Source organism: Setaria italica, chromosome VIII, assembly GCF_000263155.2.
Source record: "Setaria italica strain Yugu1 chromosome VIII, Setaria_italica_v2.0, whole genome shotgun sequence".
Lineage (NCBI taxonomy): Eukaryota > Viridiplantae > Streptophyta > Magnoliopsida > Poales > Poaceae > Setaria > Setaria italica.
Window position 1 is genome coordinate 40,112,019 of NC_028457.1, and position 7,395 is coordinate 40,119,413.

Genomic DNA, 7,395 nt, shown 5'->3' on the forward strand with positions numbered 1-7,395 from the left:
TGACTTCAGATAGGTTGACTTGATCACAATGAATGGGGAAGACTGCACTTTTCTCAGTGTTTGTAATAAGCCAGATGCCCATCCAAATTCCTGCAGGATGGTGCTAACCACTTGCATCTCTTCCTTTTTTGGGTTCAAGAAGATGGCCACATCATCAGCATACGTGTTGAGCCTCACCTGTACATTTCTATGCTGAATTTTTGCTAGTAAGCGTTAGAGCAGCAGCCACACTGAACATGTTGTGCAAAGGTTCTATGGCAATTATGAATAGCAAAGGGCTCAGGGGATCATCCTGACGTACGCCACTTCTATGCTTGAACCAGGATCCTCTAGCACCATTTAGGAGTACTGAGGTCGATGCAGATGCCAGGAGAATCGAACTCATGCACGTCATCTAACACCAAATCCGATTTGTTGCAGCACCTCTAGCAGATAATTCCACCTCACACTGTTGTTGCAGTTCGTAGGGATGGCAATCAGGCAGGTCTGGACCCGAGACCCGCGGGTTTCAGACCCGACGGAAGCGGGTTCGGAATTCCCCTGTGGGTCTCGGGTTCGAGGACCCGACACATGGTGGTGCGGGGTGGGTTTTATTCTCAGGTTTCGGGGGCAGGTCCACGAAAGCTCCACCCAACCCCGACCCACCCTGTTGCCATCCTAGCAGTTCGTTGTTAAAAATTAAAGCCATTGATACTGTCACACCCGGTTTTAAAACAAAACCAAGTATTACCTATATGTATTTCAAGATCAAGTTCCATATATATAGTGACATCATTAGTGAATAACAGTAACAGTATCATGTAAAAAGATACAAAAAAAGACTTACAAGACGAACAGAGACACGCAGCTTAAACTCTGGAAACGAAGGCTCCAAACTTCACAGGCACTCGACTGGGGGTTGTGTACGCCTAGAACTTAGCATCATCTTCACAACTTCTTCATTGCATCTTCTTCTTCTGAGCAGCAGTAAGTAAGGGTGAGTACACTTATAGTTGATACTCAGCAAGGCCATAGGAACTAACCGGAATTAATGATTTAAGTCCATCTTCAAGTTTAATTAATCATGTGAGGGTCCAAGCCGCTCTTAACCGTGAACACAGCTGATATATCAGTTTCCACTCTACAGAGGTTGTGCACTTTACCCACAACTCGTGGTCCCCCGTGTCGCCCGAGTTTGCAAAGCCCTTAAACACTTCCTTTGGTGAGTGGCTGGGGGGTCCACTACGAAGCCTTTACAAAGACACATAGCTAACTAGTAGCCCACTAGAGTTTCAGTAGCGATGCGGGTCACAACCTGTTGTAATGAGTCAACACCTTAGAAGGCTACTGCTCTGGATCATACCCTCGACACCTTCCCCCTCCTTGCCCTTTCGGTAAGGCCACTAGTCAACCACATACCTAATTAGTCGGCTAAGATCAGAGCCATGTGATATTGTGGTTGTACTATTTTATTGGTTGGTTCTCCATGTTCCAATTAAGATTATCATGACACAGTGAACAAAGCATAGGTAGAAGGATGGTTAGGGACACTTGCCTTTCTCCAACAAAAAAGTTACCCCCGCTGCTTCTCAAATCTTGTTTTCTTGAAACTCTTAACCTTTAAAGCTTCCAAGCAGCGATCCTTCTACTTGAAGCAGGCACAGGCACAAACATACAAAGCAAACAAGTACAAATAAGAACAATACACCAAAACAAAAGAAAAGATTTAAAAGAGTGTACTAAAAGGGCGAGGGTCAAACTAACATCACGCAACCGCAAGAAACGCTTAAAACAGAACTATCGAGGTATTTGATGTATCAAAGAAAAGATAAGAGCTACTTGCTTCGTTTATTTTAGTTGAGAAAACAATTTAAAGATATTTCTAAGAAATACCTTTAGTTAGAATTAATCAAGTCATAATTATATTTATATGAGAAAGACGATGTAAACCTAGTCAAATTTTATTTATAGATATTTAAGTACAATTTATGCAAATTAAACATTTAATTTTAAAAGAAACATGTAAAAGCATCTAAGCGTATTAACTTTATATTTCGAGTTCAACTAAGCATATTATATTAAAAACATATTGGTATTTATATTAGCCAAATTAACATTTATTTATGATAGTTCGAGTTATAACCTATATAGCTTTTATTTAGAACGCAAATTGAATAATTATTAATCAAATTAAATTTTATTTATGAAAAGTCGAGATATGTCTAAATAGCGTTTAATTGGAAGAAACATTTAGATAAGCGTTTATCAAATTAACTTTAGTTTATGAAAAACCGATGTATATCCTAATTAGTTTTTATTTAGAAAAGGACGTGAAATGAGCATTAATCAAGTTTATATTTATTATAAAAAATGGTGTATATAGCTTTCATTTAGAGAAAATGTATGTTTATTAGGCATTAATCAAATTAATATTAAATTTATTTTTAAAAACATGAAATGTTGAATAACAACAACACTAACGTGTACTTTACGTTATTATGAACGCAACGCAACTTGAACGAATTAAAACGGAGCTAAAATGTGAAAACTACGAGCTAAACAAGGTTCTAGGGACCTAAACGCGATTACTGTAGATTTAAAGGGGTAGAAGAGATGATTACCGAGAAACAGGGTACAGGCTTGTGAAAAGCTGAAAGATCAAGGGTAGATCTGCAAAAAGATATGGTTTGGATTAGATTGCAAGGATCTGAAGATTTCGAGGGCTTTTCTGTGAAAGGTGCAAGACACAAAGAAAAGGGAAAGGATTTACAAGATTCTCAGGGGCCGAAACGAAAAAGTGCGCCTTATCTTCTTCTTCAACCGCACGCCTGCGCAGGGATCTTTGGAAGTTCGGCTCGCCGGCGATTTGGAGGCGCAGGGGCTTGCTGGGGCGGCGCAGAAGATGGAGAAGAGAATGGGGAGCGCGAGGGAGACTCTCACCGGCTGCGGCGACGAGTGGAGGAAGCGGCGCTTGGTCCGGCGGCGGCGCACAGGGGCCTGCGGTAGCGCGCGGACCAGGGGCGCGGAGCGGCGGCGCTGTGCGGGTGGCGGCGTGTTCAGGGGCGTTGGCGCGGGGGCGCAAAGGAGAAGCGGCAGCAGGAGGCGCGGGCGCTTTATAGGGGCGAAGGAGGGAGTGGAAGCGGCGCCTGTGGAGGGGAGAAGGCGGGCGGCGCCATTAATGGCAAACGGTGGTGGGGTTGCCGTTTCTGGTGGAAGGGGAAACGAGGGGGCGAGCGGCGCTTGGAGAGAGGCCGAGCGGCGGAGCAGCTGAGGGGGCGCGGGAGGTGGAGCGGCGCCGGCAGGCCATGCGGCGCGGGTGTGCAGTGACGCAGTAAAGCGATAGTGCGGGCGGCCGGAGGTAGTAGAGACTCCTGACAAGCGGGCCCCACCTGTCGGTGAGAGAAGAGAGAGGGAGAGGCTAGCTGGGCCGGCAGTGGGAGTTGGACCGGCGGTCTGCTGAGAAAAAAGAAGCGGGCTGAGGAGGCCGGCCTGCTGGCTGATGTGGGCCGGTGGGTCGGGCCGTGGGAAGGAGGTGTTGGGCCAGCAGATGAAAAGGAAAAAGGAGGGGAAGAGGTGGCAGGCCGGGCCGGGAAAAAGGCCGGTGGAAAAGTTGGGCTGCTGAGGGTCAGTGGGGGTCGGGCCCACGGGCTCGGCCCGTTAGGAAAGACGAGATTGATAAATATTTTCAGTGTAAAATCAAATCCAGAGAACTCTAGATAACGTTTTTAGAGCACGAAAAATATTTAGGAAATCTCAAAAATTTCGGGAAACATCCCAGAGATGGACAGAGACACAAGGAATCCAATAAAAATATTTGGAGCTCATGAAAAACGATTTTAGAACCATCCAAAAATTGGATTTAGCTTTAGTAAAAGAAGAATAAATTTCAGAAAAACTGGAAAATTCTCAGAAGAACTTGGACAACGTCTAAACACAGTTTGAAACTTTTTCACTCATAAAACACCAAGATGCATCAGCATGAATGCACAGATAGAGAATAACATTATTTAATTCCGAATAACAAATAATTATTTTTTTTCCTATGCTAAATTTTCTATAAAGAAAATAAATGTTGGCAAAAATTTTAAATTATAGAAAATTGTTGTTTAATTATTCCTTTTAATCATATCCTGAAATTTGAAAAATTCAGGGTGTGACAGATACCAATGTCCTTTCATTCCACGTGTTCTTTTGCAAGTACAACCTGTTTTTAAAATGGGAAGTCGAGGACACTTTGCATCGAGCTGTAACAATGATATCTCACACGAGTTTGAAAATTTCAGAGAGCACTGAAGAAGTTCAGAACAAGCAATTCTGGCAGCTGGCGCCCAGAATACAAGCCATCAAGGCATCAACTCTGCATGCAGCGAATCATTAGTTAGCAAGCATCATGGAAGTTGGTCATCTTGCTTCCTGGAAACAGAGCAAACAAAACTGACTCCCTACTGAACTCTTTTTGAATATCATCAGCAGAGCCCATCATGGTCATCTTGCTGCTCAATAATCAGTATAGCCCAAAACACATTAGACAGTACACTGAATTTCTATTTTCTTGAAAACAAAAGAAAAGGGAGAAACACAAAGCAATTCAACTTTGTCATAGAATAAAAAGGGGCAAACATGACTTCTAGGTAACATCTACCTACAGTATAGCCTAGCAGTCACCTCCCTAAATTGCCATAGGAGAAACAAGAGCTGCTTCTTATGACAGTTGACAGCATACCTTTCCAATCATGTGTCCGGAGACTAGTTGACAAAATTCTCAAATACAAAAAATAAAAACAAATACTGAATGACATTATTTTTCTTCAGAAAGTGGAAATGATAGTCCACATAGTTTTAGTTTCGACTCAAACAGTGTTTTCCTCTCACAAAAAATCAGCCGTTTCAGCTTTTCAGTCGGCTTATAAGCTGAAGCGAACAGGCCCAAGCATTTAACCAAACAGTAACCAAGGCAAAACATGCCTGAATCTACAGAACATAAATACAGTTTGTAGCCAATATGATAAGGGCGAATTCAACATGACAACAACAATTGAAACTGATGACTTGAACCACTCGCAATTAAACTGCTCAACAGATAAAAACACCAACATATTAAACGGAAACATAATTTTCTGGTAACAAGATAAGCATCAGTTGAACAAGAACCACAACAGATCACAATGACTTGCACACTTCAGTCTGAAACCCCTCGACTGAAAACAAAACAACCTGATAGCAGTAACTCCGAAGAAGCCAACATCAGCGGACACAAGATTGCAATGCATCATTGTTGATAAGAAGCGTTCGCTAGCGACAACAATCTGCCACGATCTGTAAAGATACCAAGCACAAAACATGTAACTGTCCAACTAAGAATTTACAGTTTGATGTGCTATTGTACTTAGAACAAGTTCCAAAGGTTACAGGACTGCATTTAACATGTGCGCTTCACCTATGCCAGAAAGTAGCATGATACATTTTAAGGAAAATCTGAAGCAAGATTAACATATAATACTAAATCAACAAGGTTGCCTAAATATTTAGCAATCTCTATTTAACCTAGCCGAGACTTTGTATCTTCATCAATTATTCATCAACGGCACTAGCGATAAGGAAACATTTTATTCCAGGGATATTAATGATTCAATTTGGCCCTGCTTCCCATGGACAGGTCCATATGCCACATGATAGCACAAGGTTTGCAGGCAGAAGAATAACCAGATCAGAGTCCAGAATTCACAGATGGCCGCAGAAATAAGACGCAATTTTATTTTACGACAGCATAATGACATTATTTTCCAAGTTTTTTAATGAAAGTGAAAACCATCTGAGCTCCACAGTGCACACCTGTTAAATTATTTTCTTCAGTCTATTTACAAATGATAAACGTTTTGTGGATAAACTAAGCTATCTTCAATTGTTTGTCCAAAAAAAGTTGGATACCACTACTTGACAGCCCATTAGAAGATGAGATCGATATCAAAGTCATTAAAATTTCATGAAAGGTAAACAACATAGACCACACATAGTTTTTGTTCCAAGTAGCTGCGTCTAGCATTAGGCGAACAGTAACCGAAATATGCTCCGCATATTAATCTGAAGTACAACTTTTCAACACTGATCAGAATGAATCAATGAATTGTACAAGACAACAACAATTGATTATAAGGACAATTTGAATGTACACTGTTCAACAAAGAATAAACAACATAATAGTAGCAGCTCAGAAAGAAACCAACAGTAGCAGAATGAGATCAGTCAGTCCTTACTAGTGGTAACAATGTGCAACAATCAGAAAATATACCATGCACAAAACTCATAACAAACTCCATGTCAGCATTACATTTTGAACTATGTGCTAGTACTAACTCAAAAGGTTACAGGAATGGGTTGAAGATGTGAGCTTCAGCAATGCCAGAAATTTATAGAATTTATTTTTCTAAGAAAGTCTGAAGCAAGGCAACAGGATAATACAAAACCAACAACATGTTTGAACGCTTATTTAGCATTTCAACCCATGCACTACCGGAAACAGGAAGTTTGCCGAGTGCCCCAAGCACTCGGCGAAGGCCCAAAAACATTCGGCAAAGAGTTTGCCGAGTGTAACACTCGGCGAACCGCACTCGAACTTTCCCTCGGCAAACAGGGAGTTGCCGAGTGTCGAACGTCGGGCACTCGGCAAATGGTTTGCCGAGTGTCAAAAAGTACCCGGTAAACATTTTCGGAAAAACAAAACACCGGCCGCCGGCCACGGCCACCACGCCACCTCGCCCGCTGCCGCCCGCCACCACGCCGCCTCGCCTGCTGCCACCCGCCACGCCGCCACATCCGGCCGGGAGGGGAGGGGCCACCGCCGGAGAGAAGGGGAGGGGGCCTCGACGGGGGAAGGAGGGGTGGCCGCGCCGCTACCGGAGAGAAGGGGAGGGGGCCTCGGCGGGGGAAGGAGGGGCGGCCGCGCCGCTGCCGGAGAGAAGGGGAGGGGGCCTCGGCGGGGGAAGGGGAGGGGGCCTCGGCGGGGGAAGGAGGGGCGGCCGCGTTGCTGCCGGAGAGAAGGTGAGGGGGCCTCGCCGGGGGAAGGGGAGGGGGCCACGCCGCCGTCGGATCCGGCCACATGTTGTATGTAGGGAGTAGAAAAAATTTCAAGGTGATAAGAGGAAAAAACTTATTGTTTTGCCGAGTGTTAAAAAAACACTCGGCAAACCCCTCTTTGCCGAGTGTCTTTTTTGACACTCGGCAAAGCTCCCTCTTTGCCGAGTGTTTTTTTGACTCGGGTTTGCCGACTGTTTTTTTCTTGACACTCAGCAAAAATCCGATTTGCCGAGTGTTTTGAAATAAAGAGTAGGAAATCCCGAGTAAGCAAATCACTCGGTTGGAGGGAACGTGGGCCGAGCTAAATCTGGAGTGAAAGTACAAATATGTTTGCGGTGCTCA

General features: G+C 43.7%; 1 long non-coding RNA gene across 1 annotated transcript; it reads right to left on the minus strand.

Annotated features, from left to right (window-relative positions):
* Positions 1 to 1,534: 1,534 nt before the first annotated feature.
* Positions 1,535 to 3,402, minus strand: LOC105915015. Its single transcript, XR_002678803.1, has 3 exons — positions 2,750 to 3,402; positions 2,601 to 2,649; positions 1,535 to 1,624 (listed from the first exon to the last, which is right to left on the minus strand). It is a non-coding gene; the product is annotated as an uncharacterized LOC105915015 (long non-coding RNA).
* Between the last annotated feature and the right edge of the window lie 3,993 nt (positions 3,403 to 7,395).